Source organism: Muntiacus reevesi, chromosome 4 (assembly GCF_963930625.1).
Source record: "Muntiacus reevesi chromosome 4, mMunRee1.1, whole genome shotgun sequence".
Lineage (NCBI taxonomy): Eukaryota > Metazoa > Chordata > Mammalia > Artiodactyla > Cervidae > Muntiacus > Muntiacus reevesi.
The window spans coordinates 140,914,841-140,942,552 of NC_089252.1; the positions used below are offsets into that span (position 1 = coordinate 140,914,841).

Below are 27,712 nucleotides of genomic sequence, written 5' to 3' on the forward strand. Positions count from 1 at the left end.
TAGGACTAAAGGTCTGGCTTTCGAGGCTGATGAAGCTGGGGCTCAGGAAAGTTAAATGATTCACCCAAGCCTCAGCTTTATGGGGTCATAAGTGGCCCATGTTCCCCAAACTGCCAGGCTCAGCTGACCCTCTCACACACTCCATGGAGGCCCCTTCAAAATCTGGACTGCTGGAGGGCCATTCCCCCAATGCATACCCCACATATCAACTGGTTTCCCTTAGCTGGGCCCAAAAGGTGGGTGGTTTGGGCACTGCACTAAAGATTAGCAATCAGAACAGGAAATGGCCAATTCAGTAGGGCAGGGACAACAAGGATTTAACCTTAGGCCGGGGTGTGTCTTTCCATGGTCAGTTGCTCCCTGCTCAGGAGGGAGACTTGCTCAGAGAGGTCAAAGCCATTGCCAGCATGAATTATTCATCTGCACACTCGTTTGGAGTCCACCTGAGTAGGCAACACAGCAGAATCATAGCAGAAAAGTGCTAAATGATTAACGCTCCTCTTGCCAGAGTCCTCGTTCCTGGGCTGGTTGTCTTTCTACTGAACATCTGGAGAAAGGTCTTGCTTTCCATATTCAGGTCAAAAGGTTCACTTGATTTTGTTTTCTGCACAGTCATGGTCAACACTAATGAACCATTTGGTGGTGGTTTAGTCGATAAGTCATGTCTGGCTGTTTGCAACCCCATGGACTGTAGCCTGCCAGCCTCCTCTGTCTGTGGGATTCTCCAGGCAAGAATACTGGAGTGGTTGCCATTTCCTTCTCCAGGGGATCTTCCAGACACAGGAATTGAACCTGGGTCTCCTGCATTGCAGGCATATTCTTTACCAACTGAGCTACAAGGGAAGCTCCTAATGACCTACTTGTAGACTGCCAAAGAACTCACTGGAAAAGAGCCTGATGCTGGGAAAGACTGAAGGCAGGAGGAGAAGGAGAAGACAAAGAATGAGATGGTTGGATGGTATCACTGCTCAATGGACATGAGTTAGAGCAAGCTCCAGGAGTTGGTGATGGACAAGGAAGCCTGGTGTGCTACAGTTCACGGGATCACAAAGAGTTGAACACAACTGAGCGACTGAATTGAACTGAACTGAAATGATGCAGGGTTTCTTTAAGTTTGTTTGCTGGAATTAGAAATGGTTCAAACTGTGCATTCATTATCTTCTAAATCAATGTAGAAAGCTCTTAGTGAGCCTAAAGATAATGAGGCTCATTATTCTATTCTCATCAATACCAACTAAAATAATTTATCAGGTGTTTGTGTGTGCATACATAGGATCTAACATTAAAATCTGAAGACAATCCTTTAAAGATGCTCGTACTTTTTATTTGCGTCTAAATTTACCTGAAGGGTAAAATCAAAAGCTAATTAGTTTGATCCTATGTGGCTCCATTGTGCTTAAGCCTTAAGGAAGATTATGTATTAGAATTTAAGAATTTCCCTTTGGGCTTGTTGAAAGATGGAAATCCTGTCTCACCTTAAGACTCTGTAAGTGAACCAGAGTGGCTGGGAGACAGATATGGAGGAGGAACCTAGGAGACTGAAGAAGGAGCTTAAGCAGGAAGACCTAGTTTCACAAGCTGCCTCCCACTTACGACACAGTGCTCTAGGGCAAGTCAATTTATCTGAGCCTCAGTTTCCTCATCTGTGAAAAGGAATCATACCTTCATCTACCAAGGAGGGACAGTGCAGAGATGAAATAAAATGAGAACTGTAATTGCAGCAACAATTCACTGTGCTTACAATGAGTCAGGCACTCTTCTGTGGAAATTACTGCAATGCACTTTACAAATACCAATGGTAATAACAACTTTATTGTTGGCCTTTACTGACAATTCATAGGGTTTCAATAAGTTTAGAGGACGTGGGCAGGTTTCTTCCACTTTATTCTTAAAATCCCATACTGTTTGAGTACCAAAGGTCTTACCTCCCAAATGCCACTTTGAGTCCATAAGGATCTTCTTCCTGCCTGTCCTCTCTTCAAGGGAGGAGGGGAGAAACTGGCCCAGAAGGAAGAGGACAGGGAGCCAATATATATTAATCGAGGCACCAAATTTCCGCAGCCAGAAACTTAGCCAAATGTTGGGTGTATGTTAAAATCTATCATTATGCTTTTTTCCACCCTTGGATTTGCAGGCTGATGGACTGGCAGCAGGCAGGGATGGGGAGGCTAGTGGTGAATGACCAGGCTCACAGCCCCTGCTGGTTGCTGCCAACAAGCCACCTTGAGAAGTCAGGTGGAACCAGAGGCATTTCAGCCACTACCCTCCAGGGAACAGTCCGGCCAGGCACACACAAGGACTCAAAGACTCAGCATGTGGTCCGCTCATTCCGACCACTGGCCACTACCAGCCATACAAACCACACTTCCTGCTCTTCTCAGGGGCCATTTTAAGGAGGAGGTGGAGTGAGGATAGGGCTCTGAAAGACAGACACCTCCAGCCAAAACCAAATTACCTAGACAGCCAATTTTAGTTGTCGGGTGAGACGAAGCTATCGGATTAGAATAAGCTTTGGTTTTCCTCTGCTACCCAAGGAGCTCAAATGAAGCCTGAGTTCACTCTAGAAAACTAAGTTACACTTTCTTTGCAAATACAAGTGGTAAGAGTAAATCCAATATTAATATCCTGCAGGCAGACCTGCTCGGGGAAAGGTTGTAATTATTTCCTCTACCTGGAAAGCTTCCCCTCACCTTTTTGCACTCCTCTTTCTAGTTAATAGCTTTTCAGATGCTTGCTTGGAACAACTTCCTGATGGAAACTTCCCTTGGAACACCCCCCCACCGCCCCAATCCACATCCCCAAAGCCAGGTCAGTGCTTCCCCTCCCCCCACGGCCATGTTCCCAAGCCTGCGCTCATCAAGGCAGGGACCCCCTGTGTTTTAAGTGTTTGTTTTTATTTATTTTTTTTTTGCCTCTGCAGACTGTGTAAACTTTTCCCGTCAAGGACTGTGTCTTGTTCACCATTACATTCCTGGTGCCTAACACAGTGTCTGACAATACATATATGTTCAATACTGATTGACAAGTGACTCACTGATGACCATGTAAGGAACATCTACTCCTTAGGTATCAGCAATTTGAATATGGGAAGACAACTGTCCGTCAGGGAACGCCAAGCACAAAACAGAAGGGAGATGAGGAACCTGGGACGTGGCTCGTTAGAAAAGACCATGCTCATTTTGAAAAGGGTGCAGAACTAAAATGATGCTTTTGTTTTGTTATTTTTAGTGTAATGCCAAGTACACGCCACACCTGGCACGTGGCCAAGCTTCGCCTCTAACTGGATGTGGGACTTGGCCCCAGCTCCTCATCACTTACTCAAGTTTCACTTTCATGTAATCCCATCATCAGAGCTTCAGGGCTCTTAAGGGATGACAGAGACTTAAAGAGACTTCTTTTAATTCTGTATTACACTGAAAATATAAAACAATAAAATGAATCATGCAGGAGTAGAATTTTGGACTATTTCTTTCTGGTTTTCTAAAATGCACATAATCATCCTTTCTGTGTTATATATTCTAATGAGGTCCATGCCCGTGGACAGCTGCCACCTCTGGGCACCTCTGCTGCCCCTGCTTCATCAGCCCCCATTCACTCCGGGTCCAAGGGGGGCCATGGCATCTGCGGTTGGCTGTCCCCAGGGGCATCAGAGGGCGCACTGTCACTAGGGCTTTTCACATTTGTTTCCGGTTAAGTATTTTGTGACCAGCCTTTTAGGTGCTACTTAAATTTGTTTTTTTTTTAAAAAAAAACAAACAACAACAAGGAACTTTCCCTAATGGTCCAGTGGTTAAGAATCTGCCTTCCAATGCAGAGCATGGGGGTTCAACCCCTGGTCAGGGAGCAAAGATCCCACATGTCATAGCGCACCTAAGCCTGCACAATGCAACTACTGAAGCCCGCACTCTAGAGTCCATGCTCCACGGCAAGAGGAACCTGCGTACCACAGCGAGAGAGAAGCCCTGCGAGCTGCAACTAGAGAAAGCCTGCAGGCCACGACAAAGACCCAGTGCAGCTAAATAAGCAAACAAACAAACAAAAGCATAAAAAAGGTGAAGGGAACAGAAAGAACCCATGTGCCCCTCACCCTTATTTCATATTCTCCCCCACACTCTATGTGTGTTGGGAGTACTTTAAAGCAGACACCATGTTTGAAATCTTAAACACCGTTCTTAACTGTCCCTGCGCCCTGAAGCTGCCTTTGGAAGGCACAGAACCTCAGAAATGCACAGAATGTATAGAGTACCAGCGGGTAAAGGCTGCTTGGGGATGTACACTCTCACAGATTCACGCTGATTTTTTCCTCACTGACCTGCATGAGAGGGAAACCTTCCAACTAACTGCTTAAAACCACACTCAGCAAACGCCTTTGCTCCCTGTGAAAAACTTAGAAGGAACCAGGCAATTTTCCAAAAGCACCAGACTCCAAACAGTAACACGCCGGGTCAAATGGACATTTCTGCCTGATACCCGGTCATTTCAATTGTCACCTCTCCAGTTACTTAGTCTCCCTGCTTCATTCCTCCTGGACAGTGGAAAGGGCCACCTGGTTCACTGACCATCGCTGCCTTTTCTTCTTCTTCACATAAAGAAAAGGGGAGTGTTAATTACAGGTGTCACGAGAGCAAGTGATCTTGTCTAGACACAGAGAAAGCGGGCTCTGGGGCCTGGGGGCTGAGCTCTCTGAATACTGACCCATCCAGGGACGGACACATAGACATAACTGGGGCTTGCTCAAGCACACAAAAGCACAAAATGAACGAATGAATCAATCAATCAAAACTAAAGAGGCTAGAGGCCCAGTGGAATGAATGCTGGAGCCAGGATCACCCAGGCCAAGTACTGGGAGCAACAAACAAGTAAAATAAAACCTAAAAAATAACATAGTGAGTTTCAAAAATATACCATCTTGGGACTTCCCTGATGGTCCAGGGGATTTGGTCCCTGGTTGGGGAACTGGGTCCCACACGCTGCATGGCATGGCCAAAAAAAAAACAAAAAAAAAACCCCAAAATATCAACTCAACAAAAGAGTTACTCTCTTTTCTTCAACTTAACTTCTAAGTCTTAGTCCTTGGTAGAGTCACTTCTACACAACTAAAATCATAGCATATGGGTAGTTTTATACATGCTCCTCCTCACCTAATATAATCCCCACATTGTCTGTCTTCCTCAGAATTATTTTACATAGCTGCATGCTTTGTAGGTATGCCTATAAATCCAAATGTAATTCTCTGCTCTATTCCTTTCCTCTTTCTTCAGTCATTCATCTTTTGGAAGTGAAGTGAAGTGAAAGTCGCTCAGTTGTGTCCAAGTCTTTGCCACCCCATGGACTATACAGTCCATGGAGTTCTCCAGGCCAGAATGCTGGAGTGGGTAGCTATTCCTTTCTCTAGGGGATCTTCCCAACCCAGGGATGGAACCCAGGTCTCCGGCATTGCAGGCAGATTCTTCACCAGCTGAGCCACAAGGGGCGGGGGGGCGCAAAAACTGCTCTTTTGCCTCATCTCCATCCCCTTCTGCCACAAAGCGCCCAACCCCAGAGGTACCCCTGCCTCCAGGAACGAGCCTGTGCTTCCGCCTCTAGAGGCAACACTCTGCAGTCCACTCTCCACCTGGCCTATTCCTACCTCTGTGTAAGGGCTCAGATTAAAAGTCACTTATTCCAGAAGCCTTCCCTGACCCTCGTGATGACCTTAGCTTTCTGGACTTCAAGGGTCAAGGTACTCATCACACTCTGTATTGTAACCATTTGTCTAATAGTCTGTTTGATCACAGAACTGAGCAGAAGTCATTTTTCTGAGCCCAATTAGCCAAGTGGTCTGGTCTCCCTTGAGCCTCAGTTTCCTCATCTGCGGGAAGGGATAATTATGCAGTCTCTCCCACCATTTACAAGGATGTTGTGAAAATCATATGAGGCAGTATTGCAAAGATTCTTGGTGCAGCATAAAGGGCTGTAAAAATGTTGATAATCATTACTGATTATGCATCTGTACTTAATTCCAAGAGACAAAAAGCAGTCACATAATTTCAACTTTTTGAGGATCACAGATGAATAGTGACAGCCAACACTTACTCAAGGGCTCCTCTGGTGTCTCAGTGGTAAAGAATCCACCTGCCAAGGCAGGAGACTTAGATTCAATCCCTGGGTCGGGAAGATACCCTGAAGAGGAAATGACAACCCATTCTTGCCTGGGAAATCCCACGCACAGAGGAGTCTGGTGGGCTACAGTCCATGAGTTGCAAAAGAGTTGGACATGACTCAGGGACTAAACAACAACAGCATTTACTGAATGTTTACGGGCACCGTACCAGGCAGTTTATATACATCTTGTCATTGTCTCCTCATGCAAATGAATGGGGTAAGACCTCTTACTATTCTCATTTTTCAGAGGCTCAGAAGACTAAATCATTTTCCTGAGGACACACTGTTTTAGAATAGGATGTTAAGAACTCATGTAAGCCTCTCTTCAACAAATACCCACACTCATGTCCCCAGAAAACAGTGCCCACAATTTCCAGAAGTTCATGGGTTCCCTAAAGCCCATGTTCTGTGGGCTGAGCACTTGTTCAAGGCAGAAAAATGAATTCTGCAGAAAAGTTCAAAGATTTACACACCTCGCAGTTCTGGGTGGTTATGAGAATAAAAACTGTGTCAGCAAGAATTCGAGAGCCTTGAGAACAGGTTGTAAATCCTGAGGTATCACCAGACATTGTTGCCTTGGCAATTTAAGTCACGGGATGACTGAAGACTCTTGGCCCAAGAGCCACCTGGCATGAATACCGCACTCTGATAAATCAGGTGCGGGGAGAAGCTGATGGTACCAGCTGTCAAACTCCAGCCACTAGCAGCAACAGACAGACACTTCGGGGTATAAATAGTTTCTGAAGACACTCACGGCTTGATGGAGCCCACAAACTGGAAAAGCATTTGCTAAACAGAATGTAAGCGGCCACAAGGAACCAGAGCGGGAGCAGAAACAAGAGTTTGTCGAACCATCTGGCTTTGGCCTCTCCTAATCTCAGAAAGGCTTTGGAAACTGCGAGGTATCACCATGGGTGTAAGAAGTGTGTGTGGCTCACACCGAGAAGGGTGAGAGACAGCAGCCTGGCCACCAGGCATGGTGAAACCCATCCCTCTGCAGAAAAATCCCTGGGCCTGTGCCACAAGCCAAAATAAGCAATTAAAACATGAAAGCAATCTCGTGGGCCAGGCTGCATTTTTTCAGCGTGGCACCGCGTGGGCAAAGCCTCAGAGACCACCTGGGAATGGACTGAGATGAGCCAAAACGGTTGCCATGGTGAAGGCTCCCAGAACCAAGGAACAAAGGCTTAGGGAGTATGTGGCTTCGAGAAAAGCAGCCTGCTGAGCAGTGTGAGGTGTGATGGTCCTCACAAAGACAAGGGTGGAGACCGGCTGTTCAGGTTCCCTCGGGAGACAGAAAGGGAACGTGGCTGAGGAGCTGGTTGAAGTGGGGGTCAGGGGGAGCAGCCTGAGGGAAATCCCCACGCCTGAGACCTGTCAAGTGTGGGACTCAGCACACACACAAAGAAAGGAATCAGACACACACACAAGAAAGGTGCCAAGCAGCCCCCTAAATGTCAGAAAGGCAGACGCTGCCTTGAAACAAAGTTTGTTTTATTTTAACAAAGAGCCTGGGGCTCTTGTGGCAAGAATACTGGAGTGTCTTAGTACATAGTGAGGGACAGGGAAGCCTGGCATACTGTAGTCCATGGAGTCACAAAGAGTCAGATACAACTTAGTGACTAAAAACTGAACACAGCATCCTCTATCAGACATTATGTTGGTGCCCCGTAAGTTCAACTTCTATCAGAGCAAAGAGAAAGGAAATTATAGGCCCACACATTTTTACCTTTAATTCTGGGACCCAGAAAATTCTGAAATATGAAAGCTTTTTTTCTAAGTGTGTGTAAATCAATCACTTGGTAACAAAAATCTGACCCCAAGTGACACATATTTATAGTCTTTCCTTCTAGCTGTAAGTCGTACCACAGATATATCAACATGTCTGATTGCAGAGTGCAACCCCAGCCCCACTGGGGTTCTGATGCAATATAAGAGGTAATAAGCAAAGAATTTCCTTTAAAATTTCAGATAACTGATTATGGATATAGATCCACTTTTCTACACATCAGTAAAAATCAGAGAAATGTTGGACAATTTGGGATGGGATGGATACAATCAAAAAGATATCTGCAAGATCTCATTTAGACTCTTCGAAGGAACGTGGCTTTGAGGCAATTTGCGTGTCCTCATAGCGTCTATGGACAAGTCTATCCTTATGTTCCAGCCCTAGTTTAGAGTTTACCTCTGATGATTAATTCTGTAAAACTCTACCTCTGCACCCAGATAAATCCAAAGCAACACCAGGCTTTTCATGCACACAGCAAAGTTCAGAAGATTTTCTACCATGATGGTAAGGATGGGTAACAAGTCAGCCATTGCCTGCTCCTCTCCCTAAAGTATGTGAGCTGAGGACTTGATTCCTTTCATCTCCAAGGGTCCACGATTTTAGAAGAGGAGTATAAAAAAAGCAAAGTTAAAGATGAGGTGTTTTCTCAAGGATTCAAAGAGTGTTTTCAATGAACAAAGAGACTCCAAGCTTTTCTATCAAAATGATCTGTTTTTCCTATTTCACAGCAGAAAGATTATTTTGGGCACCTGGGGACAAGGAAAGAGAACTAAAAAAAAAAAAAAAAAAAAGGAGTAAAGATGGTTTATTAACAAAAAGACTCGGATTCAGAATCACACACTGCCACTTAAGAGCTGTGTGACCTTGGAAAGTTTACATCCCCGAGGCAGAATATCATCTGGAACCTGGAGGAAACAATACTTTCCTTGTAGGGTTTTTATGAGGATGAAATAACATGGAAAACATTCAAAATATGGTAGCTATTATTGTGGTTGCAATTAGATTCTGGAACTTGAAAAGGCCTGGCCTCACTTCTTATTTCACCAGATTGCCTGGCTCAGCAGAGTGTAGGGAATACTGACTTCACAAGCACAGAGCCAGTGCCTAATAAGCACACATAACAACAAATCACATTGGTAAACCAATCTCCCTCCACTAATAACTGCTTCCCAGGCTACTGCATTTGCTTTGTTAAAGAACTCAATAGGTCCTGAGGGCTATGAAACCAAATCTTCTAGAAAAGGGTGAGTTTCATCAGAATTAGAGATTCTGTTAAGGGCCTAGTACTATGGGAGGAATACATTCAAAGCCATCCTTTTTAAAGAAGGCTAGGCAGAAAAACCAGTCCATCCTAAAGGAAATCAGTCCTGAATATTCACTGGAAGGACTGATACTGAAGCTGAAACTCCCATACTTTGGCCACCTGATGCAAAGAACTGACTCATCTGAAAAGACTCTGACACTGGAAAAGACTGAAGGCAGGAGGAGAAGGAGATGACAGAGGATGAGATGGTTGGATGGCACCACTTACTCAATAGACATAAGTTTGAGTAAACTCCGGGAGTTGGTGATGGATAGGGAGGCCTGGTGTGCTGCAGTCCATGGGGTCGCAAAGAGTCGGACACGACTGAGCGACCGAACTGAACTGAAGTAAAAAAAAACACACACCTAAGTAACTTGGCATGTTTTCTGAGGCTTATCTTACACCCTCCGCTCAACCAGTCCTTTCAGGTGACAAGTATTTACTGAGATGCACTATGTACCATATTAAGGGCTGGGGCACAAAAGTGAAAAGATATGGCCCCTTCCCCTCAAAGAAGTCAGGCTTGCAGGTGAGATAGTTGCATGAATCAGTTAGTACTGTACACGCTGTCAGTGCTAATGAGAAACACAGGTTTATAAATGGACTATCTAAAACAAAGATCTTTTTGTATTTCCTTAATATATTTCCATGATGTTGAGATTTTATATAGTGCACAGGGGTGACTTTAGAAATTAGGGGAAATAAAAACTTTACAGGAAAAATAAAGAGCTCAATGATGGAACAGTATGACTGATTATCTAACATTCAAATACAGGGGTGAATGCCAAAATTCAGGAAAGAACCAGAACTTTGATGGGACCCATGAGAAGAAAGGATGGCACCCCACAACAGCTGGAGGTACAAGTGACAAGTTAGGCTTCCCCAAGAAAGTGGTACCTAAGGTGAGACAAGAATTGAGTGATAGTTTGCCAATGAGAGTGTAAACTGGTATAAGTACAGCCCTTTTAGAGAGCAATCTGGGGATATCTGTCAGTATTTAAAATGTCAGGAACTTCCCTGGTAGTCCAGTGGCTAAGACTGTCTGCTCCCCATGCAGGGGGCCTGGGTTCAACCCCTGGTCAGGGAACTCGATCCCACATGCCACAAGAAAGATTCAAGATCCCACCTGCCACAGCTAAGACCTGGCACAGCCAAACAAAATAAATATTTTTTTAAAATAAAATAAAATGGGTAGACTCTTCCACTCAGATGTTCCTCTTCTACCGAAATGAATGCCATGAAACACACACAAAGGTCTGTGTTAAAAGATGTTTACTGCATCACTGTATATAAGAAGATGATACTGGAAATAACTTAAGTGTCCATCAAGAAGGGATTGTTTAAATAAAGTAGGAGGTACACCAGAATATAACCATGAAAATATACAACTTACAAATAGCATATTGTTTTAAAAGGCAAGTTATAGAATAGTATGATCTTATTTTTGTATAATAATTTTATATATACTTCATTTGCATATGAATAGGAAAAGTCAGAAAAGATACACAATAAGCCATATTAGGCCTATGAGAGCTGGTAGGGAGGGAGAGGGGTGAGGAGAGGGAATTTCATTCTCTCACCTTCTCTATATTTACATTTTTAAGACAACATATTTCTTTAGTATTTAAAAAAGTTTTTTAAAAGTTTATTAACTGGACAGTTATGAGTATAAAAAAAGCAGAGATTTTAGAGAGTGTGTATTCAGAAACAGGCTTCCCTGGCAGCTCAGTGGTAAAGAATCTGCCTGCCAATGCAGGAGATGCAAGTTCAATCCCTGGATCGGGAAGATTTCCTGGAGGAGGGCATGGCAATCCATTCCAGTATTTCTGCCTAGAGAATCCCATGGAAAAAAACTTCATGGGCTCCTATAGTCCCTGGGGCCTCAAAGAGTCAGACACGACATAGCAACTGAGCACACACGCAGGCATTCAGAAATAGATGATTGCTCTTTGAATACAGGAGGCGCCCGAGTGCAGGTGATGGGATCCAGGGAAGACTTCACAGAAGAAGAGACAGAAATGAGGGGTTTCCCTTGGAGAACAGAGGGCAGACAGTGTGGAACGAGTAAACAGCACAAGAACAGAAGGACCGAAGGATATTCTTCAAACAGATGAGAACTGTACAGAGAAAGTGGACCAGGGATTTTCTTTCTTTCTTTCTTTTTTTTTTGGCTATTACAAAGGTTTATTTAACAAAAAAGTTAAGTAAGAAAATATACACAACCCAGTTTTTCTGGTAGTAAAATGTGGAGAAGGGGACACATGGAAGCAGTTGATTTCTCTGGTGAACACAGCCATTGTTCATACTCGTTCCAAGGCTTCTAACATGATGATACTATTTCCTCGTATTACCACCATTCCAATATTATTCTGTTGCCCACTAGTTGCCATCTTCACACATTCATCTATCACAAGATTCATAAAGGGATCAAATCCCCGCAATATTCCTTGGACATGTCTGCCACCATTTAATTTCAATGATAACTTCTTGTCCATAAATTTCTTCAACTCGGGAGGGTGTGCTTTGCTCATGATGTCTACTCTGCGAGCTCAAAGAAGCCTCCAAACGCGGACCAGGGATTTTCAAGAGTGAAAAGTAGGAATCATTTGAAGAGCAGAGGTATCAATACATCTTTTTAAAGGAGGGTACCTACTAAACAGATTAAAAACTAAATTCTCACTAAATCCCTCCTATAACTTTGCTTGGTAAGACAGAAAGCAGAGGGAGACAGAAGGTTGTTTTAAGCAACAGAACAATTTAAATTAAAATGTCAATTTACTCATAAATTGTTTCATTACAAATACCAGTGACACATGGAAAGGGCTTTGAAAGCAATCCTGTAGTTCATCCAAGATGAGGTTCAGACCAAAGTCCAGCCTCTCCTTTCTCTTTCTCCCTGGTGGAGACTCACTTACCTCATTCCCTTTTGGGGGCCCAATCCTTCTCTCAGAAAGATCTAAGGTAAGTGGTTTATACTTCAGTGTGAACTTATAGTCATTCTTACCTTTCAACATATTTAAATTTTAGGTCCTAACTTCCCTGGTGGCTCAGATGGTAAAGAATCTGCCTGCAATGCAGGAGACCCGCGTTCAATCCCTGGGTCAGGAAGATCCCGAGAAAGAAATGGCAACCCACTCCAGTATTCTTGCCTGGAGAATTCCATGGACAAAGGAGTATGGCGGGCTACAGTCCATGGGGTTGCAAAGAGTCAAACACAACTGAGCAAGTAACGCTTTCACTAAATACAAATCCTTAATTTAGAGATCCAATGTTTTTTAAAGCAACTGTGAGCATCAGGCAACAGGTGAAGATGGAGGGAGAAGGTTCCTCATGGCCGTGGGTAAAGAGTCACCTACGCTTGGAAGCTAGTCTTCTTTTCATGTCTAAACCACATGGAAACAGCCCTCTCAGAACTGTGAGCTTGGTCCAGGATCCATAGGCTGAATTCTAAAACACTGATTGAGTAGAGGTAAGGGAATATTACTACTCCCTTGTAGCACATTTCCTTAAAACACATCAGCAAATGAACTGAAGCTATAGCCATTTTCTGGTTAATTTAATCAACTGGAGACAAGAAAACTAGTGAATTCTGCTGAGAAAGTATCCCTCTGGTGGTTAAATGGTCTCTTGGGCTGTCCACATCCATCAAATTAATTCAATAACCCTAAGCTCTCATTTCACATTGTGTATATGAATATTACTTTGGCAGGTTCAATGTTGATGACCTAATAAGCATCTCACCAGCATTTGTGAATAGCTTGGCAGCTAAAAGGTCTCTTTCTCCCTTCCTAAAGGATGGTCTAAAACAATGTCCAAGGGATCCTGGGGGAAGTACCGCAACTAGCACAGCTGAAACATGCCCCACTTTTAAACAGGGGCTTCAGTTACAAAAAGGTGATGATTTAAAATGCTTTAAGTTGACTGTATGTTTCCCAATCCAAAAAATAAGTAATCTTAAGGCATCTGGCAATTGATAGGGAGAGTAAATATATGAGGGTTAATCGTCCTATACTGCCCATATTTGGAACAATAACAAAAGGGGAAAATGAAATAGCAAACATTTTTTTAAAGTCCAACATTGCTAACAAGACTAACGAGTAACCATTTTTAACCTATCAGATGGGCACATTTTTTAAAAACATTCTTCCAAGGTGGGAGAGTATTTAAGAAAACTGGTGCTAGGCTGTCGTGGTGGCTCAGTGGCAAAGAATCTGCCTGCCAATGCGGGAGACACAGGTTTGATCCCTGATTCGGCAAGACCCCCCATGCCTCAGAGCAACGGAGAGTGAGCGCCCCAACTATTGAGCCTGTACCCTAGAGTCTGTGCTCTGCAACAAGAGATGCTACCTCAGTGAGAAGCCGGAGCGCTGCGGGTAGGGTGCAGCCCCCACTCTCCGCAACTAGAGAAGACCCCACACAGAACAAAGACCCAGCACTGCCTAAAATAAACATATGCATACATACAATTATTTAAAAAAGAAAGCTGGTCCCGGTGAGAGTATACTTCCTTTCAAAGAATAACTTGAAATTTCGTTCAAAACATCTTTTAATGTGCATACGCTATGATTCAGGTATTTCTTTTTTTTTTTTTTTAATTTTATTTTATTAGCTGGAGGTGATTCAGGTATTTCATGTCTAGGGACATGTTCTAATGAAATAAACAAGCATACAAAGAAAGATGCACAAAGATAATCTTCGTAGTGATAACCTATAATAGTAAAAAGTTGTAAAAATCACAAATTTCCATTAGTAGTTAGCTGTGAGGAAATTATCTTATAAAATGGAATACTACACACGTCATTAGCACTGATAATATAGAGGCATATTGATTCATAAGTACATTCATAACATGCTATTAATGACAGAAGCAGGTTATAACACCATATACAGCATGAAATTTCACTTTTGTTAAGCAATACAGACATATAAAGAATATAAATTGAAAAGTGTTAAGCAATTTATACACACACACATCCTGACCTATAAATTGAAAAAGTATAATTCTCTTCAAAATACACTAGCATAAGCATTGTGATATATAGATGTGTGAGTTTTAATTTCTGTCCTACAAGTAAGCAGTTATTTAGCATCTTAAAGACTTAATTATATGTTGGGGTTTCCCAGATGGCTCAGTGGTAAAGAATCTGCCTGCCCATGCAGGAGACACGGGTTTGATCCTGGGTCAGAAAGATCCCCTGGAGAAGGAAATAGCAACCCACTCCAGTATTCTTGCCTGGGAAATCCCATGGATAGAGGAGCCCGGCAGGCTACAGTCCATGGGGTCGCAAAGAGTCAGACATGACCTAGTGACTAAAGAACGACCAGAACAACAAATCACACGTTGACAGCCTAGTAGTGTCTATTATAAAGCTTCAATTACCTTTATTCTCTGATCAATATCAGAGGGTTTGTTAATAACCACAATGGATATTGGAAATGATTTTTACTGATAAAAAGGTGTTGAAAATACATGGCTCAGGCTGAAATGTTACTCGGGCACCTCCGCCACGGTCTGGGTATGAGAATCAGACGAGCCCAGCTGCCTCTGTCCCTCCAGCTCGTGTGAAGGTGGATTCTGTGGTGTGAGCAGCCTGTGAGGCCGGCTGAACCCACGGCTGCGGCGCTACAAGTGCCTGCCCCACGTGCTTCCATTCAAGGTGCTCCCCTTACTGCCTAGAAGGCTGGGAGCCGGGGGCCCCCCGGCAGTCCCCAGCATGGACTGTGTGCCCATCTGGTGGTGCACGTTTGTCGCTGGAACAGGATTTGGTTCAGAGAACGGTTTTCGATTTACCCTTCTACCTCTTTGGGAGGCTGTGGCAATGGCCTTTGCCATGGGCCTCGCCATGGTCCTCGCCTCCAGGGAACTGTAATCATTGGAGGCTACTGACACCTACCAAGCATGACCTTGTTAATTGTGAACTACTGAACTGACTTTGGTCACTGTGCAACCAAGGCTGTCATATGCCGGAACTTCAGCAGTGATTATGACGAATGGTGGGACCCTGAGACTCCTGCCCACCCTCCTCCAAGGGGCTTTCTAATTTTTCCTGTAATCAACAGGCAGTATGTGTTTCCTAAATAATAAATAAATAAAAGGAAACAAACTGTACGGACTGCACTGTCACCACCTGCTGGCAAACATTTAGAAGGACCACTCAGGTTAACGCAGACTCATCAACAGTAAGCAGCAGGTCTGAAGTTCTACTCACTGGCTTCAAGTTGTTTTCAATTCAGAAGTGTAACATTTGGATTATTCAGGAGGGAAAAAAAAATCACTTACTGTGATGGACAGCATACTTTAAAGTAGGAAGCTCTCTTTAAGCAAGCTATGTTAAAAGAATTCTGACTTTTCCAAAGAAAAATACAGTTCCATTGACCATGCTTTAAGTATAAAGAAAATCATACTCTGCTGGGTGTAACATTATTCATTTGGTCACCTGTCAAAGAGTCCACATGTTCCTAAATGCATCCCTCCCAAATATCAATATGTAAAGCAAAGTATATGTCTACTGGACCCGTCTTCACAAAAACATCTATTAACTGATGACCATAAGCTGACGAAGGAAAGGACAACCCACTCCAGTACTCTTGCCTGGAAAATCCTATTAACAGAGGAGCCTGGAGGGCTACAGTTCATGGAGTTGCAAAGAATCAGACACAACTTAGCGATGAAACAACAACTGTTGACTATAAGTTAGGTCTATATTCTATCAGATGTCAATCCGCATCACCCCTTGACTTTTTCCCATTGCCCTATGGCATTCCCACGCTTCCAACAGCACCATCGATTGCCACAACTGTTTGGCACTGTCTGAACAGAAGGCGTAAAAACAGCCCTGACTACCACTACCCGTGTGCTGCGTGATAATCTGGGAGTTTACTTCACAAGGCACCATTCCCCAAACAAAATGCTCTCCTTTATACCTTCATTCATTCTTTTCTTACCACAGGACGGCATATCTTCACCATTGCCTCTCCACCCCATGCCATCTTCTTAAGGCCTCCATCAAATGTCAGTAAAGCCTTGTTTAATTTATCCCCCAAGAAGTAAATGTTTCTTGTTCTGTGGTCTTGGAGAACTATGTTGGTCTGTTTCTAGCAGTACTTGCTCCCCCCTAACTTACACGATACTGTTGCAAACATGAGTTGTATGTACCAGCAGACAAGGACACTTAGCACTCACAGAGCATCCCCCGCCACCATGATGTTTGACAGGGGTGCCATAAATATCCACTGAATATTTGCCAAGTTGAAAGTGTGAACCTTTGATTACATGGCTCAGATCTAAATAGCCACTGACTTGGATACGTGTGAGCACACTCTTCACACACATACAAACACACATATACACCACGGATATAACCAGCTCAGGTGGTGAGAGATGATAGCAACCACAGTAAGAATGTCACCAAGGTCAGCAGCTTCACATGCAAAGCCAAAACACTGACCATGGGCTACACACAGTTTAAATCATTTTAAGGATCTGGTTCTTTGGATGTTTTTAATCAGGGGGTCATCAAAATGGACTCAATTAGTAAGGCTATAATCTCTCCAGTCTTAATATCTCTTCTGAATTTCTAACAGGAATATCAGTATCTTAGCCTCAGTGTTCAGGTTCTGGAAGCAAAGCAAATTCCGCACAGCCACAGATGGCAGGAAAAGGCAGCAGTTACAACAGCTCCATGACAGGACAACCTTTCCCCAGGCTGCTCTCTGGGTAACAGAGCCTCCTGGTGGCATATGACTCGTGTGCATGACTGGCCACATGTGATCACCTCCCTCTCCCTGCCAGCCTCTGCTCTCTTCCATGCCCGACTCCCACCACCCCACCTCAGGAAACAGGACATCCATCCTGCCAGCTCAGGTTCGCCCCATTTCACCCTGTCCTCTCTCCAACAGAAGAGGATGGGATACCCCACACCACCTCCAACCATCTCTCTCTCCCATTACACCCCTCACACTCTGCTCATCATTTCTATAACTTATTTACCCATCCTCTTTCATTATAAATATGTTACTTGGAATCCTTGCTTGAAATGAATGGAAAACGGACAAATCCTTTTAACAGAATGGACAGGGAGCAAGGGTCCACAGTGAGCGCGACACACACACTCTCAATGGTTATTCACACAGAGGGCACATGAGATTCTACGTGCAACTGTTAAATCCACTCTCCACACTGGGAGGGACTACAGCGGTCCTCTAATTTCAGTAGGGCCCAGACTTTCGGATTCCAAGGCAGGTGCAACTGTCTCCCCCACACGGTCATCCTACATAAATAAAAGGGAAGGAACAACATGGAGCTGCCAATACTCTATTTTACTAATTTCGGGACTTTTTAAAATCACCATCTCTTTTGGAAAAGGATACTTTAGTATCACAAAAGAACATGCTACCAGAATGACAATGATTAAGTTTAGCTTTATGAAACCGACTTCATTGCATTTCCTCTATCATAGACCTGAGCTGGTTTGGGGATGGACTAATAGGAATCAGTGACCTAGATTGTTCCAAAATTTCAGATCCTCCAAGAACCAAAGTTTTAGATATTCAAGATATCATCATATCAAACTGTACATTATTTCCTTAATATTTTTGATTAAATAAACTCACATTTTTAGTTTTCTTTTAAAAGAAAACTGTGGATCATGTTCATAAAGGAAAAATCAATATCACTTGCCTCAAATAAAAGCAACCACAAATGAATGCAATAAAAACAAAACATGTTATTAAATTCCAGCTAGATACTATTGCCTGCTCTCTCTCTGCACTGCCAAGGGAGATTGGCAAGTGTTAGAGCAGTTATTAAAGGCTATCATTAAAAAAGCTTTCTCTTTGACAAAATCAGAAGGGCTGAAATTAAATTGAAAAGAAATTACTTTCACACAAGGTGATGCAATATTATTTAGTGCTAGATCCAGGCTCCATCTAAAATCATCTCTAGTGGTTCATGTCCTACTCAAGAGGCATACTAATCAAGACACTTTGGTGGCTGAATCTCATTCATTCATTCATTCATTCATTCAACACACTTACTGAGCTCCTACTATGTTCCAAGCATTGTATACAATAGAATGAACAAAACAAACATAATACATTTACAAAAAGCTCACCTTTCAGTGGTGAAACCTACATTAAACAAATGGTGACATAAAGTATATTTGTGGGGACCTCCCTGGTGGTCCAGTGATTAAGACTCCATGCTTCCACTACAAGGGGCATAGGTTTGATCCGTGGTCAGGGAATTAATATCCCACATGCCACACAGTGCAGCCAAAAAACGAAATTAAAAAAAAAACCTCAAAAAACTATATTTGTGTTGTTTTATATAAATATATGTAGATACATGTAAGATATATAAACATATGATATGTGATAAGGTTGTATACACGCGCACGTGCGCACACACACACACATAAACATGCCTTTATTGGTAAGTGTTATAAACAAAAAAGGGCTTCCCAGATGGCACTGGTGGTAAAGAACCCACCTGCCAATGAAGGAGACATAAGACACAAGGGTTCGGTCCCTGGGTTGGAAAGACTCCCTGAAGGAAGGCATGGCGACCCACTCCAGTGTTCTTGCCTGGAGAATCCCATGGACAGAGGAGCCTGGCGAGCTACAGTCCATGGGGTCGCAAAGAGTTGCACAGAACTGAAGCAACTTATATGCATGCATAAAGGAAAATAAAAAACACAAGGTGTTGTGGTATAGTTTTATTAGTAAGACTCGCTTTAAACAAGAGGTTCAGGAAACACCTATGTGAATGTAAGAATTAGGTTGAGTCTACAGGAAGAGCAAGATTTAGCCTGCTGAAAGTGTCAGGGGGTGGGGGAGAATGCCTGGGGCATTCTAGGCAGAGGTAACCATGGTGTAGACAAGAGCTTGGTTCCTCTGGGGAACCGGAAAAAAGAAGCATGGTTGGAGTGCAGCAAATAGAGGAAGCGTGGGCTAGGCAGTTTCCCAGCCTCTGTCTAGTGACCAGAACCTTTCTACCTCTCTCTGCAAAGATCTCTTCCATCCTTGCACCGCTCGCCAGAAATGTCTCCTTATACTAAAGCAAAACCCATCTCTCTCCCTCATTTAATGAGTTTACACATTAAGATAGCAGTTCAACCCTTTGCCTCACAGACAGAAAAAATTCAACCCTTCTTCCACATGGGAGCCCATTATACATCTGCAGAGAGCTAGCATGTTACACCTGAAGCTTCTCTTCCAAATTAGACAACACCCAAGTTTCTGCACTACATATGGTCTGTGTCACTCTTACATGGAAGGTAGATTTTCCAAGGCCCTTTTCTGTTACGATATTAGAATTTCCCTCTCCATATATAACCCGAAGTTTGTTTTCAGCCTTGGGTATTCTTTTATTTTGCTGTTTCTAACAGCTTTTCTGGATAATACCCAAATAAGTTACGGTCAGGCCTGAATTTCTTAAGAACTGGGAAATCTCAAATGTATACCATCATTAATATTTATTACTTCTTTTTTCATTTATTTTTATTACTTGGAGGCTAATTACTTTGCAATATTGTAGTGGTTTTTGCCATACATTGACATGAATCAGCCATGGATTTACATGTGTTCCCCATGCTGAACCCCCCTCCCACCTCCCTCCCCATCCCATTCCTCTGGGTCATCCCAGTGCACCAGCCCCGAGCACTTGTCTTATGCATCCAACCTGGACTGGTGATCTGTTTCACACTCGATAATATACATGCTATTCTCTCAGATCATCCCACCCTCGCCTTCTCCCATAGACTTCAAAAGTCTGTTTTATACATCTGTGTCTCTTTATCTGTCTTGCATATAGGGTTATCATTACTATCTTTCTAAATTCCACATATATGCATTAGTATTCTGTATTGGTGTTTATCTTTCTGGCTTACTTCACTCTGTATAATGGGCTCCAGTTTCATCCATCTCATTAGAACTGATTCAAATGTATTCTTTTTAATGGCTGAGTAATATTCCATGGTGTATATGTACCACAGCTTTCTTATCCATTCGTCTGCTGATGGGCATCTAGGTTGCTTCCATGTTCTGGCTATTATAAACAGTGCTGCAATGAACACTGGAGTGCACGCATCTCTTTCAGATCTGGATTTCTCAGTGTGTATGCCCAGGAGTGGGATTGCTGGGTCATATGGCAGTTCTATTTCCAGTCTTTTAAGAAATCTCCACACTGTTTTCCATAGTGGCTGTACTAGTTTGCATTCCCACCAACAGGGTAAGAGGGTTCCCTTTTCTCCACACCCTCTCCAGCATTTATTACTTGTAGACTTTTGGATAGCAGCCATCCTGACTAGCGTGTAATGGTACTCATTGTGGTTTTGATTTGCATTTCTCTGATAACGAGTGATATTGAGCATCTTTTCATGTGTTTGTTAGCCATCTGTATGTCTTATTTGGAGAAATGTCTGTTTAGTTCTTTGGCCCATTTTTTGATGAGGTCATTTATTTTTCTGGAATTGACCTGTAGGAGTTGTTTGCATATTTTTGAGATTAATCCTTTGTCTGTTGCTTCGTTTGCTATTATTTTCTCCCATTCTGAAGGCTGGCTTTTCACCTTGCTTTTATTTCTTCTTTTATGTCTCTTTCCCACATCTTGGAAGACAAATTTCATTTGTAGGGGTGGGCTAAGGACCTTTTTCAAATAATGGAGTGGCAATAGATTCTGACCTAAACTGAATTCAAAGATATCATACTCAAAGTTTGCAGTATAAAAAACACACAAGTTATTCTTGCTCAAACTGACCATCTATTTATTTGGAAGACTCTGGGAAGGTGCATGTAATGCAAGAAAACTGCTCTGGATTGCTTCACCTCCAGCCCCAGACTCCCCAGAAACTAGGGCGAGGTTACAGGGACGGTGCTGTGTAAGCAGGGCACTCCGCCAAGCAGGGCTCACACATCTCCACTTCAAGACTGGAGTGGAAAAACAGACCAAAACTTTCATGAATAAATAATGCATCCTTGGCATGCTGGATGAAAGTTAAGTGGCCTTTAGCACAATTTATCCAAATAAATTGGCATCTCTCAGTATTCCTACCCCCTTCCTCCCTGCCCTCTCCCCTCTTATCATATTAGGTCCAATTTCTAGCTGCTTCCTGTTGCAAGGTGGCTTGTCCCAGGGAAGAAGGGTTGCTTCCACGTGATCTCTTATTCCTGAAGCTTCTTTCCCTCTGTGGCTGTCATATTGCCCATTACCCCTCCATCAGGTGAGGCCCTGTGGTCTGAGGAAAAGCAGAAGAAATTCAAAGGTGATCAGTTGCTTCTTCCCTATCAGTCCTTAATACCTTTGGGTAGGTAGTCAGATACCGAACAGAACAGAGAAAGTCTATCCTCTCATTAGCCTGCCCATCACAGCTCTCCTTCAGCATGTAATCTGAAGAAGTACCATGCAGGGAAAAGAAGTCGTCACGTATGAGTAAAATTGGATCACCAATAGCATTAAAGCTCAGTGGATTTAAGTGACAGATGAAAGGGCTTCTCTGTCTCACCAGAAGCATCTGACATGTAAAGCTGTAGGGAATAGTGTACCCATTAAATTACCAACTCCTAGAGGGCAGAGGGGCTTCCCGTGTGGCGCTAGTTGTAAAGAACCCACCTGCCAATGCAGGAGACATGAGAGTTGCGGGTTCGATCCCCGGGTCGGGAAGATCCCCTGGAGGAGGACATGGCAGCCCACTCCAGTATTCTTGCCTGGGAAATTCCATGGACAGAGGAGCCTGAGAGGTTACAATCCACGGGGTCGCAAAAAGTCAGACACCACTGAGCGACTGACACACCTTTCAGCCCAGTGCTCTTTCTTCCACTACACCCTTCCCTTCCCTGAAAAGACACTGTTTTGGTGAGACTCTAATGTTTTTTTCCTCTTTCCTTTTCTTTATTTTAGTACTTTTATATTTGATGTTTAAAATCATCTTCAGGAAAATTCTGGGGGTAAAAGTTAAAGTGTGCTTGTGTAAATTGACACCAGTTGCTATAACAGATAATTCCCCAATCTTAGTCGCTTAAGACAATCGATTTTCCCCCTCACTCATATAAATTCCCAAATGAGTCTTCTTTTTTAAAAAACTGGAGTTTAGTTGCTTTACAATGTTGTGTTAATATCTGCTCTACAGCAAAATGAATCAGCCATACATATATGTATATCCCTCTTTGTCACCACGGAGCACTGCGTTCCCTGTGCTATAGAATAGGTTCTCGTTAGTTATCCATTTTATACATGTGTGTGCTCAGTTGCTCAGTCATGTCTGACTCTTTGCTATCTCAAGGACTGCAGGCTCCTCTGTCCATGGAATTTTTCAGGCAAGAATACTGGGGCAAATTGCCACCTCTTACTCCAGGGGATCTTCCCAGCCCAGAGATCGAGCTCACGTCTCCTCCATCAACAGGCAGATTCTTTACTACTGTGCTACCTGGGAAGCCCATTTTATACACAGTAGTGTATATATGTCAATCCCAATTCATCCCACTCCCCTTTTGCCCCTCTGTGTCCATCTGTTTGTTCTCTATGTCTCTGTCTCTATTTCTACTTTGCAAATAGGTTCATCTGTACCACTTTCCTAGATTTTTTAAGTCTGCAACCCAATTTAAAAGCAAACTATGCCATCCCGTAAGCTTATTTCCTTAGAAGACATTATTTTAGAAAGTTCAAAGCAGAATATAATTTAAAAGTCATTAAGAAAAACACCCTCTGCTGCTTTCGTAGCAAAACACTTCTCTACTCCTTGCCGACAGATGACTTCAAAACAGCCTCTGAAAGGAATCTTAACAACTGTGAGCAGCTGAATAGTGAACATCACAAAGAAAGGAGAGTTTATTATGCATTCGTTTGCTTCTCAAGAAGAAAGAAGACTTAAGAGAGATTTTCTGGGGGCTCCTCTTCCCCCAAACTTTTATTGATGCATGAAGTTGAAACTCTTTATTGTAAAAACTTCAAATACACAAAAGAGAGAGACTAAAGAGGTGAAGTAACTCATTCAAGGTTGCCCAGCAGCAGACAGCAGAGGCAGGATTTGAACCCAGGTCTAGTTGACGCTGCAGTCCAAGCTCCTAACAGTGCTACCACCCTACCACCTCCTGTTGACATGTTCATTGGTTCCAAAGTACAGGTGAAGGTTAATGTCCTTCTGAATCTAGTGTGTGTTGAGGATGGGAATAGATGGGAAAAGACAGAAGGAACTCTCCTTCCCAAGGTCTGGGGAAATCCCTGGGGCAGACAGGGACCCAGACAACAATTTACAGACATGACCTCAAGGGTATCAGCTTTCCCAGATTTCACCTGGAATCGCGGTTACCAACACCTATTCTGGGATGTCCCTCTAACCAGCAGGCCACCCCGGGCTGGGGGTTCCTGTGGACCAGCCCCTGGTGCCCTGCTGAGTCAGAACATTCCCAATCCCACCAGGAAGAAGGTGGATTATCAGACAAGTGCTGCTGCAGCAAACAGATGGCAAATTCAGACTGTATAATCTGAAGTAAGATTACCAAAGGGATTATTTACAAAGGTGTGGGCAGGGCATGAGGCCAGAACTCACAACCATGGGGACAGCCACCGCCCCAGGCTCAACAGGGTGAAGGAAGGAACTGTTGAAGCCCCAGGAGGGAGGAATATGGAGAGAATCTCCTTCACCAGAGCTGAAACCTGTGGTCAAGGTGGACTCGGGAGCCGGAGGGGACTTAAGAGGGAGGAAGCTGGGGAAACTCACTCTCCTATGACTCTTCTCTCCTGACCACTCTCACTGGCTGAAACCAATGGGGAAACCAGAGGATGAGGGAGCCTGGTAGCTGGTTCACAGTTCATCTCCCAGGACTCAGAGCAGGATGGAGAAGGAAGTCTGGGGCTGCCAGCGAAAGCTGGCAGGACATAGGGGCTCACAGCCACCTTCCTGACTGTACCAAGCCACGGCTTAAGTGGACACATGGCAATGCCCAGGACTCGAGCTCTCCAAACATTCAATGGATCGCCTTCTCCTCACATCTGCCTATGGTGGCTCAGAGCAGCTGAAGTGATCAGAGCACACTACTCCTCAGTTCAAAACCTTCCAACATTGTCCACCTCATTCAGAATAAAATCCAAGTCCCAGAATGGTCTGTGAAGCTCTTTGTAAGCCGGCTTCTGCTGCCCTTTCTGATCTTACTGCCTGACTCACACGTGTAAATGTGGGTGTGTACTGAATGAATTAATGAACACGCACAAGCATGAGAGACAGACTGCTTCATTTCAGCTGAGCTCTGCTCCTGAGTTCTCACCTCAGTGCCCCAGAGCACCTGGCCAAGCCCCTGAGTGGAGCTGCACTTTCATCACACCTATTGTTAATAGTTTTTCATAACTACCAAGGTAATTCACGTTCATTGTAGAAAATCTTGGAACTCACAAAGAACAAAAATTTGAAGATTAATTCAGAGATAGCCACTGTCAGCAGAGCTTTTAGGCATACATTTAGTATACAAAACTGGTATACTATTACGATTTTGTGACCTACTATTCTCATTTAACAATGTGGCATTAAACTTTCTTCCAAAACATGTTATTTCAAGACTGCACTGCATTTCACTGACTCTCCAAACTAAGGTCACTAACTAATCCCCTATTACTGTACATTCCATTTGTTTCCCTTTTTCTAGCTATCATAAGAAACAATAATAAACATTCTTTCACCTCCACATATGTTTCCATTATTATATGCTCCAGACAGATTCCTATAACTGCCTGACAAATGGAAATACAAACTAGAGCATTTGGAAGTATTACTGAATTGCTCTCCAGAACAAGTGCATCGATTAACACTCCAGCATCAGTGTTTAAACACAGTCATCTCCTTTTTCTTTTACTAAACTGGGTATTAATATTTTTAAAAATATCTAATACCATGTTGAAACTGTCAATTTTCTATCTCTATTAAATAATTAGATCACAGATTTCCTGAGAAAGAAAACTTTTACTTCTGATATACAGCAGGCACTTGATGGTGGAAGGATGGATGAGGGGATAGATGAATGGACTGGATGGATGGATGGATGGATGGATGGATGGACTGGACTGGACAGACTAGATGGACTGAACAGATGAATTTTGTTAAGGAGCACCAGGAAAGACACTGAGCCACATGAATAAGTTCTCTTTTTCCAATTTCCAGGACACTCCTGACTGGTTTGTGTATTTATCATGGCGACAGTCCCTCCTCCTTGGTTAAATTCCACTGGGCATCGCTTTGCTTTTGATTATAAAGCATTCGGCTCATATTCCACCAAATCTGGCTCTCCCTCACAGTTGGCTTCAGCAAAGAGATATTAAAATCACTAATTTGGGCTTACATGTTTACAGTCTCAAGTATAACTAATTAACATTTTAACAGCAGAATAACAAGTCCCAGATTTTCCTTAGCAAAGCAAAACTGAAAGTAAACACCATAATGGACTGCTCCATAGCCTCCAAACCTACCACCTAGAAAGATACAATCACCAGGGGCTGCAGCTGACCTAGAATTTGTACTGAGAGAAATTTAACCCAATGATGCCACCATGGGGAGCTGCCTGGTACCCATTCACCCCATGTGTAGACCACAACTTGTCAGTCCTCAGGAATCAGTAGGGGTGGGGCTGGAGTCTTGTTTGCTGGTATATCCGCTATGCTCAGCATTGACTGAAACATGGTAAAGTGAGGTGAAGTGAAAGTCACTCAGTCTTTGTGACCCCATGGACTGAGTCCATGGGATTCTCCAGCCAGAATACTTGAATGGGTAGCCTTTCGCTTCTTCAGGGGATCTTCCCAACCCAGGGATCAAACCCAGGTCTCCCGCATTGCAGGCAGATTCTTTACCAGCTGAGACACAAGGGAAGCCCAAGAATACTGGTGTGGGTAGCCTATCCCTTCTCCAGTGGATCTTCCCGTCCCAGGGTCTCCTGCATGGCAGGCAGATTCTTTACCAACTGAGCTATGAGGGAAGCCTCTGACACATGGTAAATACCTGCTAAGTGTCTAGTGAATAAACAGACCCCAAAGAGAGGGAATATGGGGAAGATGATTCATGGAAGCCTGGTTATACTGAGTGGGCTATACTGCTCTAAATTCTTGAACCTGGATTTGGACCTAGGTCAGAAACAACCTCATTCACTTTCTCTGTTCTATGCTGCCATTTCACATTAGAGAACATTTACTGCCCTCTTTCTGAAAACCTGTGCTGCAATAAATAATCTGAACCACAGTTTCAAATTTAAAGTGCCTCAAGTAATCAATCATATTTCATCTACTCTGAAGGGGTTCTCACAGCAACATCCCCCCTTCTTCTAGTGACTCCAGTATGCTAAAAAGATATGGAAGCAAGAACTACTGTCTACCCACCACGAAATAAAACCATAGGCTTCTTGGGCTGGGGAGACAGAAGCAAAATGAACAATGTATTCTCCAATTTGCTTTTGTTTTTTCATATGTACCCTCCGGCTGGAGATAAGAATTAATCACTTTAACGACATCAAGTGCCAATAACAACTTGTGTGCAAACAGCAGAAGAAGTTGTATAACCTATCTACTCATTTATTTGGCATTAGGCACCATGGAACGCAGGAAACCCCAGTTCGATCCTGGGTTGGGAAGATCCCCGGGAGAAAGGAAAGGCAACCCACTGAAGTATTCTGGCCTGGAAAATTCCATGGACTGTAAAGCCCCTGGGGTGGCAAAGAGTCGTACACGAGTGACTTTCACTTTCAGGCCCCAAGGAGACAGACAGGAGGCTCCTCCTACCCTCACGATTGTCAGCTGGAGAGATCTATAAGCAGTCTATCACAGCACAACATGGGAAAAGCACAGAGACCCATGCCCATGTTACAGGGAGTTTCTGACCAGGCTTCTCAAGGAAGTGAGAAGCTGTGGCAATAAGAAAAAAGAATGGACTGTTAGAAAGCAAGAAGGACCATGAACTATATTCATTGAGAGTATATTAATTATACTAGAAGTCACCCATTTATTGAGCGCCCTCCTATGGAATGAGGATACCCATTAACAACTCACTGAGGTGGAACCTATTATTATCCCCATCTTAGGAGGAAACTGAAACTTAGTTTAAATAATGTGCCCAGCTAGTTAAGTTCATAACCGTAAGGAGAAGAAACTGGAAGTAAAGATGTGAAAACTGTGTATAACAATCATTGCCCCAAATACCACTTGAAAATTAGGTGTAAAGTTCCTGATGATCTGCTATTACATAACAAGCTACTTTCAAGACTTAGTGGTATAAAACAGTAAACATTATTTATCTTTTCGTTTCTGTGGGTCAAGAATTCAGGAGCAGCTTAGTTGAGCTGTTCTGGCTCAAGATCCCCCAGGAGTTTGCAGTCAAGGTGGCAACTGAGGCTGTGTTCAACTGAAGGCCTGACTGGGGCTGGAAGATCGACTTCCAAGACGGCTGCTGGCATGAAGCCTTCCTTTTCTTGCTCTGGGAATCTCTCCACAGGAGTCAACATCCTTG

At 43.4% G+C, this 27,712-nt stretch overlaps 1 protein-coding gene and 1 pseudogene across 2 annotated transcripts in view; both read right to left on the minus strand.

Moving 5' to 3' along the window:
- Positions 1 to 27,712, minus strand: part of TMCC3 (transmembrane and coiled-coil domain family 3) — a 272,483-nt gene that overhangs the window by 160,462 nt on the left and 84,309 nt on the right. The window lies entirely within an intron of this gene.
- Positions 11,449 to 11,799, minus strand: LOC136167921 (small nuclear ribonucleoprotein G pseudogene; annotated as a pseudogene).